We start from the raw sequence: 12,633 nt of genomic DNA, 5'->3' as shown, positions 1-12,633 counted from the left end.
CTCTCTGGACTCTTTGGTTAAATTTAGTTTAAACATTATATTTCTGTGCTTATTGTCCTTGGGAATTTTATTGATTACAGTCAGTGTTCATCATTAATGTGTAAACGCTGCTGCTTACACAGTATGTTTATTTGTAACCTATGACTTCACTTAATTGTTTCACCAGTTCTCGCAGTGTTTTTGGTGGATTTTTGTAGTTCTTTTCTGGTACCATATCATGTCACCTGTAAGCAGTTAGAATTTCAGTTTCTCTTTATAATCTAGGTGCTATTTCTTTCTTCACCTTTCTTTCTCTTGTGAAAATTTACAGTACTGCTTTCAGTAAGAGTGGTAAAAGGGGACATCCTTGTGTTACATGTTGGACAAAAATGCTTTCACTTTTTGCCCATCGAGCCTGCCATTTGCTGTACAGTTGTCATACCTAGCCTTTATGAGTTTGATGCCTATTCCTTCTATACCCACTTTGTTGAGGTTTTTTTTTTTTTTTTTTTTTTTTATCATGAATGGGATTGAATCTTTTCAGGTTATTTCTCTGTATCTAATGAGATGATAATGTGGGTTTTTTTTGTTTGTTTGTTTTTGTTTTTGTTTTTGTTTTGAACAGGCAGAGTGGATAGTGAGAGAGAGAGACAGAGTGAAAGGTCTTCCTTTTTGCCGCTGGTTCACCCTCCACTGGCCACTGATGCTGGCGCATCTCGCTGATCCGAAGCCAGGAGCCAGGTACTTCTCCTGGTCTCCCATGCGGGTGCAGGGCCCAAGCACTTGGACCATCCTCCACTGCCTTCCCAGGCCACAGCAGAGAGCTGGCCTGGAAGAGGGGCAACCGGGATAGAATCCGGTGCCCCAACTGGGACAGAATCCGGTACGCCGACCGGGACTAGAACCCGGTGTGCTGGCGCCGCAAGGCAGAGGATTAGCCTGTTAAGCCATGACGCTGGCTGATAATGTGGTTTTTTAAAAAAAAGTTTTATTTCATTTATTTGTAAGAATTATAGAGATAGAAAGAGCGAGACCAGGTAAGTGACAGTGAGAGAGTACACCCCCCAAATGACCGCGATGGCCAAACTGAGCCAATGTGAAGTCAGGATCCAGGACCTTCTTCTGGGTCTCCCATGTGGCTTCAGGGGCCCAAGGAATTGGGACATCCTCCACCGCTTTCCCAGCACGTTAGGAGGGAGCTGCATTGGAAGTGAAGTTGACAGCACACACACTGGCACCCACATGGAATGACAGCACTGCATGCCGTGGCTTTAATGCGCTGTAACACAGCACCAGACCTGCTCTCTGACTCCGGGCAGCAGCCTTGGGCACCGACCAGGCCAAGGATGTTGGGTGGGTGTCCGCTGCTCAGTACCCTGACCACAGGCAGTTTGACAGAGTGCTGCGTCATTTGGGAGTGGCTGGGTGTAAGCTCGCACGTCCAGAGAGCTCCACACTGAGCTTCTGATCGGCTGGATAGGGATCGACAATGTCCCTGGAGTGCTCCTGATCGTGATGAGCACCGGGCCACATGCCAGTTTGGGGCTAAGGTCGCTGACCCTGGTTCATCAATGCAATGCGGACCCTTCCATTGATGCTGTGTTTCCTGGGAGGAAGGGGTGGGTGTTAGTTGGGTGGCGCTTGCACAGTAGACCTCGGGGAGAAATAGGCGATGTCCACGGCAGCAACATCATTGTCGATTGGCGGTGGCATTGGCAGGAGCGATAAGGTAGGCTTGGACAATGCGGGAGGGTTTAGCTGCGTTTAAGCTTATGGACAGAGAGATGCCCAGGGCCTGCCTCAAAGGACCCTCAATCCTGGGCTTTTCTAGCAGCATTCTCCCCCCAAATCTGCAGGTTTGGCGGCAGTGAGGGTGGGCAGCAGCTCAGCCATGAGGAAGCCAGAAGTGGATGTCTGCCTCCCCTCCTCCATCCCAGAGGAAAAGGATGTGAAACTAACCCAGAGTGGACGCTGAAGCTCATCTTCCAAGCAGTCTTCAATTTCCAGAGACTGCACGGCTTCCTGCCCAACCCCAGCTGGGCCTTCTTCCGGAGAGGAGCAACTGGTGAGCAGATGTGGCCCCCTCAGTGGTGGCCGTGGCCTGGGTGTCCAAGGGGAAGGGAAGGGACTGCCCGTTCACTGGGGTTGGGCGACGCAGTCACACAGTGATGTGGACTTCCATCCTGTGACAGGGAGGGTCATGTAGGGTAGCCCTACAGGCATGGGGTGAAATGTAGGGGCCTGGTGGGCTTCAGTAGAGTGGAGACCAAGGAGAGAGGGGTGGATAGGATGTTAGGGAATGAGTTCCCCAGGGCTCTGCAGAGAATTAGGGGCCAAAGAACATGGTAAGAGGGGAAGCCTTGGGTATCCAGGAAATGGGAGGGAGACCTGGAGGAAAAGTGTGTGCTGTTGAGTCAGAGTACAAAACCTAAGAAGTCTGGTTTGGAGAGACATGTTAATAAAAGTTTGGGTTTTAGATTTTGGGGCTAAGAATGATGGGATGGAGGTATTTTTTGTAGTGGGAGTGGAGGGTTAGATGCCATGGAAGAACCTGGGGCATGCAAGGAGTTGGGAGCTGAAATCAGGTAATTTCTGTATATTGCCATCCTGTGATATAGATAGGGAAATGGAAGGAGTGTATGGAGGAGGTCAGGTGACCTCACTAGAGTTGTAATAGGGAGGAGCTGGTAGGTCTACTAGTAGAACTGGTGGAGTCTCTGAGTGTTAGACCTGGGAAAGTGCCTGGGCATAAACCTTAGGAAAATGAGGGTAAGAAAATGGTGAGGAGTGTAGTGTGGTCTTTCTTAGGGACTGTGGTACGCGTGCATGGTTATTCAAGAAACTTCGAGAAAGGTGTCAGGCATACCAGGGATGGAGAGAGGCTTATCTGGGAGAAAACTGGATAGGTGTTGTGCTTAGGAAGACAAGAACCTGATCTAGCCTGGAATGCAATTTGAGGCTTGTGGTCAGCTTATAGAAGTGTGAATTGGGGCAGAGGACTCTCTCTTGGTAAAGGTGTATTTCTTGTCTTTCAAAGATGTTTCTGTTATGTGCCAGCATTTGTTCTTGTTATTTAATGTAATGCAGGGAGCAACATGAGGTACTTTGAAAAGTTTGTGGAAAGAAGGAGTTGTGAATTTGTTGTCTTTCAAGACATTTTGATGAACTGTGCACAGCTTTGTCGTGGTGCATGTTTTCCATATCCTTCTAGGCAGCTCTGTGAAAGCTTCTGTTTTCACGGAGTTTTTGCTCTGATTGTTGTTTGGAGGCTGGGGATGACTTGACTCCTGCAGGACTTAACCAGGTGTGAGTTCTTGAAATATCTTCCCCTTACGTTGGAATGTATACTTTGTAGTACTTCCTATTCCTCATTTGATACCGTCCATCTCTGATATTTCCATTTGCTTTTATGAGCCATTAGACTATGTGTTTTTGTTTCACACTGTTACATTTATTAGGAATGCAAATTCTTCTTTATGTTTTATTTTATAGGATGTTATTTTTCACAATGCAGTGTTATTTTTGAGTAACACTTATTCAGAATTATATAGCTTTTATACTCTTACTTTGTACGTTATTTCTACAGAAAGATTTTCAAGCTTACATTTTTATAAAAGTCATGTGATTTTCCGCCGACGCCGTGGCTCAACAGGCTAATCCTCCGCCTAGCGGCGCTGGCACACTGGGTTCTAGTCCCAGTCGTGGCGCCAGATTTTGTCCCGATTGCCCCTCTTCCAGGCCAGCTCTCTGCTATGGCCCGGGAGTGCAGTGGAGATTGGCCCAAGTGTTGGGCCCTGCACCCCATGGGAGATCAGGATAAGCACCTGGCTCCTGCCTTTGGATCAGAACGGTGTACCGGCCGCAGCGCCCTGGCCGCAGCGCGCTGGCCGCGGTGGACATTGGAGGGTGAACCAACGGCAAAGGAAGACCTTTCTCTCTCTCTCTCACTGTCTACTCTGCCTGTCAAAAATTTTAAAAAAAGCCATGGGATTTTCCAAGTTTAGAATTTTATGAAAATACACATTTTATAGATTAAATTTTCTATAATATGAGTGGTTACCTATTTTATATAAATTTCCTTTAAAGATTGATATTGTCCCCAGTGAATGTATTTATTTTTTAGGTTAAAAAATTCTTCTATATATTTTATAGAACAATACTAAAAATAAAGTGACATTCCCTTCTTTCTGCTCTCCTTCCAACACTGTCTCTCCCAATGTACCTCTTCCTTTCTTTTGACCTTTGTCCCTCCCTTTCGTGCTTCCTTACTTTCATCCATTTTTAGATAGTTTTTAAATTTGCATTACAGTAAAAAGGCTAAGTTCTTTACCAAATAAGATGTTCAGGAACTAAAAAACAGGGGGTCCAGTGTTTGGCATCACATATGGGTGCGGTTCAAGTCCCATTTACTCCACTTCTTTTTTTTTTTTCTAGATGTATTCATTTATTTGAAAGGCAGTGTTACAGAGAGGCAGAGGCAGAGAGAGTGAGTGAGAAGTCTTGCATTCCATCCACTGGTTCACTCCCTGGAAGGCCACAACTGCTGGAGATGCACTGATACGAAACCAGGATCCAGGAGCTTCCTCAGGGTCTTTCCAGGCAGGTTTAGGAGCCCAAGGACTTGGATCATCTTCCACTGCTTTCCCAGGCCATAGCAGAGAGCTGAATCAGAAGTCGTCCAGCTGGGACTTGACCCAGCACCTATATGGAATGCTGGCCCTGCAGGAGGCGGCCTTACTCATAATGCCACATTTCTAGTCCCTAGTCCATTTCTGATCCTGCTTGATGCTAATTCACCAAAGCAGAAGAGGACAGCCCAAGTGCTTGTCACTTTGCACCCATATGGGACCCATAAGCTCCTGTCTCCTATCTTCATCTTGGTGCAGTCCTGGCTGTCTTGGCAGTCCTTCTAGAGTGTACATGGACTCTGGCATGAACAATTACAGTAGGAGAAGGAATAGGTCACTGCATTTTTCCTTTGTGTACTTGGTAACTCTGTTGCTGCTAGGTTACTCATGTGAGGAAATATAAACTGTGACAGTTATAGGGTCTAGGTTATGAGTCTTCATTTAAGGAGAATCCTGCAGTGGAGCGGGATCTCTGACATCCCACCCATCCCCAGTCTCAGTTCTTAGGAATTACACACATCTTGCTGATCCTGCCCTGATTCTCATCTGTTTCTGTCCAGGTGACAGCACTGTCCATCGTGCCCTCACAGCTATATTGCCAAGCAGCCATTTGGAAGCAAGTCTTCCCACTACACCAGCCTGGCACATTGTGTGTCCTCCAGAGGTACCATAGACTGGCAGTGTATCAAATGGAGCCTGGCTAGCTGGACAGCAGTGACCAGTGAGACGTGACGAGACCTCAGAAGGAGAGTATATGTGTGGACTTAACCTCAGGCTCCTCTGCACCCTAGATTTACTGCAAACACACAGGTAAGGTATAAATGGCGTCCACCTCAGAAATGAATCACATTCTGAGTCTATTACTTTCCTACCTGGGCAGGCTTCTCACTCATTCTCCTTCTCGTGCTTGGCTCACAGAGTGGGGATAGAATGATGGAGATGCATGCATGTGTGTTCCTTTCTAAGTGCATCCTTCAACTCTCCCTGCCTAGGGCTTCATTGCTCTTCAAGGGCAGGGGAAAAGCTGCCTCAGTGGTGTTATATTTGTGTCTTCTCTGCTCCCCGTACTCTTTGTAACTCTCAGAATCCAGGCACAGACATCCACGGGTACACTCTTTTTTCAGCAGGCAAGAAATTTTACAAAGGGAATCCGGTCTCCTACCCTGCACCTATGTACACTGCACAAAAGTCAGTCATATCAAGTGCACAAGTTTAGTAACTGGAGGCCACTGGTGGGCTGCAGCCCAATTCCAAAAGAAAGACAATTGTTATTTTTGGAAACAGACTTTGTGCAAACTAAAATAATGTAGATACAGTAGCCTGTCAATAGAGTCCTTAATATTTTTCCTAATCCTTTTTATCCTTGGAGTTGGTGCTTTCTCATGTAAAGAACCTGCAGAGTCATGGATTTAAAGCTGACTTAAGTTGGCTTTCCAAAATATCAAATATCAGGCATTATCTGTGGGTTCAGGACCTTCATGAGTTTGAAGATCATGTCGCTTTACATGGAGCCTTCTCTGTAAAGAAAGACAAAGGGATTTGTCCTTTGCTAAAATGTTCAGTGGTGTAGCAGTAGAAAGGGGGGTCTGCCACTGTAGCACAGTGAGCTAAGCTGCTGTCTGCAGAGCCTGCATCCTATATGGGCGCTTGTTTGAGTCGCTGCTGTACTGTTTCTGATACAGCTCCCTTCTGATGGCCTGTGAAAGCAGTGGAAGATGGCCCAAGTGCTTGTTCCGCTGCAAACCCATGGGAGATCCAGAGGATGCTTCTGGCTCCTGAGTGGGGCCTGGCCCTGTCCTGGGTATTGCAGCCATTTGGGGAGTGCATTGAATATCTATCTTTCCCTCCCCCTCTCCTTCTCTCTCTCTCTCTCTCTCTCTCTCTCTCTCTCTCAAACTGCATTTCAAATAAATTTTAAAAAGTTCTTATTAGAAGAAAGATCACATAAGTTCCCTATCATCCTCTTTTTTTAAAATTTTTTTTTTATTTTTTACTCGACAGAGTTACACATAGAGAGGATAGGCATAGGCAGAGAAAGAGAGAGAGAGGTCTTCCATCCACTGGTTCACTCCCCAATTGGCCACAACGGCCAAAACTGCGCCGATCAAAAGCCAGGAGCCAGGAGTCTCCTCCAGGTCTCCCACACGGGTGCAGGGGTCCAAGAACTTGGGCCATATTCTACTGCTTTCCTAGGCCATAGCCAAGAGCTGGATTGGAAGTGGAGTAGCTGGGACTAGAACTGGCGCCCATATGGGATGCCGGCGCTTCAGGCCAGGGCAATAATCTGCTGCGACACAGTGCCGGCCCCCCACCCCCAATCCTCAAAATAACATCTTGTAGGTGACTGTAGCTTTCCAGATGTTTGGTAGCCCTTGACTAAACCCTTGATTTATTTGTCTAAAATGTGCAACTCTCTTTCATGTACCAGACAACTGTGTTGGAAGAGATTCATGAGATTTCCTTAGCAGGGGCCTCTCTGTGTGTGAAAAGGCCCTTTACTCTTTGAACACAGTTCCTGTGTGTGTCCCGAGTACCTGTTTGAGAAGACACAAGGTTTGATGGAAGGATGTGATCTCGCAGAGAGGCCTCAGAATAAACCTAGACCCTTGGCTTAACTACTAACCATCATTTTCTGTTTTCCTCTCCTTTCCTTGTCCTGGTTACAGGGACTGACCTGTAGGAAGAGAGTCTTGCTGAAATCCTGAACCTGCGCTTGCACCTATAGAGCATCTATAGCAGGTGAGGGGGACATCAGACTGTGGGCCACCTGGTGCCCACAGAATCATTTCGTCGAGGTCTGTCAAGCTAGCCATCAACATGAATTGAAATTCATTTTAGTATAGGAGCCCACTTTTTAAGTTGATAATTTTGTGTGACCCTCAGATTGTGTCATTCATATCACAATGGCCCTTTTCCCAAAAGCATTCCCCACTCCTGCTCTTGAGGCAGGGGGTTAATCTAACCCCCACAGAAATTCTAGATTAGTTGTGTGCCGCCCCAGTGTGCCTCAGATACCACGCTGGAATAGTGACACCTCTCTCACAGATGTGTGGGCCTGTGTGAGATTATCTTGGGGTCCTTAGTAGAAAGGCATATTGCAGGCAGTGTTCTGTAAATGCTTGGAGATATGTGACTTGATGCTGCTTCTTCCAGCTTTCAGCCTGGATGCCTGTCACCAAGTCTTGGGCAATGAGTGGAGCCACCTGGCCGTGGAGCTCAGAGTTGTGGACAGCTGGAGCAGAGTATTTAGGTGAACAATTGTGACTGCAGTTCTGGAGCTCCAGTCGAATGGTGGTACTGGGAAAGTCAGCCTCAGCCCTTCCTCCATTAACCAGAGCTTCCCCACTAGCCCTGGAAAGAAGCAGCTGCTCTTGACAGGTAGGTCTGAAAGACAACAGGAAGCTCTCCGCCAGATGGAGGTCACCAGGGTATCTGCAGGGAAAGGGCGACTTGGCTTCTCTAGCGCTCCGTGGGGTCAGTTTGACATTGGAGACGACAGCATATAAGAGAGATTGTGGGATTGACCCTGAATTAAGGTCATCGGAGTGTGAAATTGCCACTTACTGGTTGTTTGCTTGGATGAGAAGTTTGAAACTCCCAGGTGTTTACGCTGTTGTTTTCTCATTTTCAAAATTTGGCTAATAATATACACCTTGTTTGATTAACTTATTACTAAGTGAAAAAAAATTATAAGTGTCCAGCCTTATAAGAATTGTACACTAAGTTAAATTTTTGTTACTATTTTTGTACTGTATTTATGAAATAAAATTTAGCATACATTTTCAAATATATGAACGGCTTTCAAAAAGTTCAAGAAATATGCCTGTTAGCAAAACCTACGTGTAGATTTAAAAAGCTTTTGTAATGAATAACACCTTTCATTTATATTTATTTTTATAATTGTGTATTATTTGTAGGGCAGACAGAGTGAGAGATAAAGAGACGCACAGGCATTCCATGTAGTGGTTGACTCCCCAGATTCCCCAAATGCCTCCGCTTATATCTATTTCATATCTTTGGAGGTGTCATGTAATTCATCATCTGCACTCCCCTCCATTCTTACGTACTCTATGTAATTCTATTCAAGAACCTCTTATGCTCAGGTTTCTCCAAAACTGAGTTTTCACACTCATGCTAGCCCTGTGAGGGAAACTTCCTCCAGATAGGGGTCGGACTGAGCAGAATTACAGAGGTGCTCCTCACTGCCCCCAACAAAAGGCTGAATGCAGGTTAATTGTATTCTAATATGTGTTGTTTGTATAAGGTGTTTTACAATTTTTGTTGTCCATGTCATGCTCATTATTGTGGAGTGAGAACTCTTGTGTGCGGTATGCATTTGTACATTTTTGGAAAGATTTATTTATTTATTTAAGAAGTAGAGTTACATAGAGAGAGAGAGATCTTCCATCTGCTGTTTTTCTCCCCATTTGGCCACCATGGCCAGAGCTGGGCTGATCTGAAGCCAGGAGCTTCTGCAGGTCACCCACGTGGGTTCAGGGGACCGGCCATTCAGGCCAAATTCCACTGCTTTCCTATGCCACTAGTAGAGAGCTGGATCAGAAGGGGAGCAGCCAGGACATGAACTGGTGCCCACGTAAGATGCTGGTGCCACAGGCTGAGACTTAACCTGCTATGCCTCAGTGCCAGCCCTGGATTTGTCCGTCTTATTTGTGTGTCACTATGGTAACCTCCCCAAATAATTCTGTTTCTCTTTGGCATTAGGAGAAATAAGTACTCAAAAAAAATCTAAGCTTTCTTGGTGCACATGACTTAAATAAAGCTAGGGGAGACTGCTTGTCTTAAATTTGCTGATGAAGAGAAATGCATTGTGCAGTGAGTTAAGCTATGGATTGCATCACATGTATCCCATGTTGGAAGGCTGGATCAAGTCCCAGCAATTCTGTAATTCTGATCCAGGTTCCTACTAGTAGGCCTGGGAAGGCAGTGTGTATGTCCCAAGTAGTTAGATGTCAACTACCAAGTGGGTGGTACAGAGGGGATTTCTGGCTTGTGGCTTGTGTGTGCCCCGGGCCTGGCTTTTGAAAGCAGTGTGGTAATTCACCAGCAGATAGACAGTCTCTCTCTGCCTCCTCCTGCTGCTGCCCACCTCCTCCTTTCTTAATCATTCTCCTTTAAAATATATTTTGGTGAAAAAATATTTTCAGAATCATTAACATACATTTATGCCTGGGTTTGCTGGTGAAGCAAATATTATTTATTTTTAAACCTATTTTCGATCATAATTTTACTTGTTCTAAACATTTTGCATCTAGCTGGAGATGTTCCTTACAGTTTTTGTCAGTCCCTGAATCTTAAAATTTAGAGAGGATGATTTTATCCTTTACTTCTGGATTTGCTTGATGTATTCAAACTGTTCTCAAGTAGTGGGATGAGTATATGAGCTGATTGTTCTATTTGTGTTTATTTCTTTATTGTTTTACTAACTCCCCTAGGAAATGAAGACTTAATGTGTAGTGTGGATGGTCCCTGATGTTCTCTGCTGTATTTGTTATGATTTCTTGGAAAGACTTGAGTCATTAAGATACTCAGCAACAAAGAAACAAACAGCCCGGTTAAGAAATGGGCAAAGGACTTGAATAAGCAGTTTGCAAAAGACAGAATCCAAATGACCGACAGAGACATGAAAAAGTGTTCAGGACCACTAGCCATCAGGGGAATGGAAACCAAAATCATGAGGTTTTACCTTGCTCCCCAGTTAGAATGGCTTTCATTCAGAAATCAACAAGCCAACAGCTGATGAGGATGTGGGGAAATAAAGTACCCTAATCCACTGTTGTTGTGAATGTAAACTGGTACAGCCACTGTGGAAGATAGCATGGAGATTCCTCAGAAATCGGAATATATAGACTTAGTAAATGAACCAGACATCCCACTGCTGGGAATTTACCGAATGGAAATGAAATCAGCATATGAAAGTGTTACCTGTACCCCCATGTTGATCACAGCTCAATTCACAATAGCAAGATATGGAACCTACCCAAATGTCCATTAACTGAGGAACAAAGAAATTATATGTACACTGGGGAATATTACACCATTAAAAAAAAAACGAAATCAATGCTTTCATTTGCAACCATATGCAAGGAATTGGATGCTTTGTGAAATAAGCCAGTCTCAGAAAGACAAATACCATCTGGTCTCCCTGATCTTTGGTGCCTAAAAGAGTACCTAAAATGTATAGAAGTGAAATTGAAACTTTGAAATGTGATGGCTGTGCTTGTTTCATCTGCTGAGAGACAGATGTTTTCCATACTCTCTGTTCAACTCTTTACTTAGTGCAGGACTAATTTTAAGTGTTTGAAGTTCATTGAAAATAGATCTTAGTGAAAAAAATAAGAATGGGAATAGGAGAGGGAAGAGAAAGAAGGGTGGAAGTTTGGGTGGGGAGAGGGTAGGATGGAAAGAATCACTGTGTTCCTCAATATGTATATATAAAATGCAGGATGTTTGTATACCTTCAATAAAAGGTTTCCAGGGAAAGAAAAAATCCCCCAAACCCCGAGTCGTACCGTTAGGATTGACTGTCGAGGAACAGCTTACTATTTTATTCTTTTTAGTATTTTCTTTTTCTACTCAATACCTTTGGTTGAACTCTTTAATTAACACAGAATTATTCTTAGGTGTTTAAATCCAACTGAAAATTGATCCCTGTTAAAAATAAGAGTTGGAGTAAGAGAGGGAGGAGGTATGCAGTTCAGTACATGCTAACTGATCATAAAGATAGGATTAAGAGTCAAAGGAATCACATAAATAAGAAGAGTGTATGCTAATAATAATTGATAGAATTAAAAATGAGAAAACAGTCCAACATGGGAAGCAGGATACACAGAAGACTAATAGAAGGACAAATGGCCATAAACAGCACTCTGGCCTCAGAATTAGCCCTTGAAAGACATTGGGATCTGGCTACAAAGCCCGTGAGAGTTTTTCAGGCATGGAAAGCCAAGACACTGTGGCAAAAATTGACCTAAATGAACGACATCTGTGAGTGAGATCCTGATAGAAAGAAGGGGCCATCAAAGAGGGGGGTACTTTTCTCGGAAGGAGGGGAGAGAACCTGTCTACTTTGATTATGGCCTTGTCAAACAAGGTTGCAGTTTGTGAACTCAAGAGGCTTCCATAGCCTTGGCAGCTCATGACAAGAGCCTTGGGTGATTACTTAGGTCATAAATAAGAATGTCAATTGTTAAATCAACAACAGGAGTCACTTTGCACTTGCTTCCCATGTAGGACCTCTATCCTTAATGTGTTGTATTATGAGAATGATTGTAAAACTAGTCTTCAAACAGTACTTTATACTTTGTGTGTCTGTGTGGGTGCAAACTGTTAAAATCTGTACTTAGTAAATAGAGTTGATCTTCTGTATATAAAGATAATTAAAAATGAATCTTAATGAAGAATGGGATGGAATTGGGGGTAGGAGATGGGATGGTTTGTGGGTGGGAGGGTGGTTATGGGGCGGAAGAATTGCTATAATCCAAAAGTTGTACTTTCGAAATTCGTATTTATTGAAAGAAGTTTTCTGTAAAAAAGAATAAAAATAGTCTAAACTAAAAAAAAAAGAAAAAAGGAAAGATTCTTCTAGGGTATCTACTTAGTTTGAAATGAGTGATCACTTTTGACTCTGATTAAATCTGGTGTGTCACTCTTGCTAGAATACCCTGGTTGGATAGATGATTATTTTTCACAAACATATAACATCTTATTTTGACTGAATGTTTTGAAACTCTTGACATGTTTTACAGACTTTTTTTGATTCAAAGTTATAACTAATGCTTATTGACTTTTGAGATTTCCAATTGGATCCCTGGAATTCTCAAAGGATATACCTCTCATCTTGGAGACCCAGTTAACTCTTAAGGCCATTTAGGTTGTAGCAAGTGTATTGTTGGGTTGTGAAATGATGCCAAATTTCATGTTGTGTTTTTTGTAAATGCTACAGATGTCAAAGTTTGAGAGATTACGTAAAAGTTATAACATTCTCCTGGTTCTGGTGTGACTTGGG

General features: G+C 43.9%; 1 long non-coding RNA gene across 2 annotated transcripts in view; it reads left to right on the top strand.

Moving 5' to 3' along the window:
* The window catches only part of LOC133755400 (uncharacterized), a 36,094-nt gene extending 24,056 nt beyond the window's left edge, over positions 1-12,038 (top strand). For both annotated transcript variants that reach the window (XR_009865397.1, XR_009865396.1), the window contains exons 4-8: positions 1,836-2,044; positions 5,168-5,417; positions 7,274-7,346; positions 7,761-7,985; positions 10,061-12,038. This is a non-coding gene — a long non-coding RNA (uncharacterized LOC133755400). The remainder of the gene's footprint in view (positions 1-1,835; positions 2,045-5,167; positions 5,418-7,273; positions 7,347-7,760; positions 7,986-10,060) is intronic.
* The last annotated feature ends 595 nt before the right edge of the window (positions 12,039-12,633 follow it).

The sequence above is a fragment of the Lepus europaeus genome, unplaced genomic scaffold (assembly GCF_033115175.1).
Source record: "Lepus europaeus isolate LE1 unplaced genomic scaffold, mLepTim1.pri SCAFFOLD_436, whole genome shotgun sequence".
Taxonomy (NCBI): Eukaryota; Metazoa; Chordata; class Mammalia; order Lagomorpha; family Leporidae; genus Lepus; species Lepus europaeus.
The sequence above is the reverse complement of the archived record's forward strand: the minus strand, read 5'-3'. Positions and strand labels throughout refer to the sequence as shown.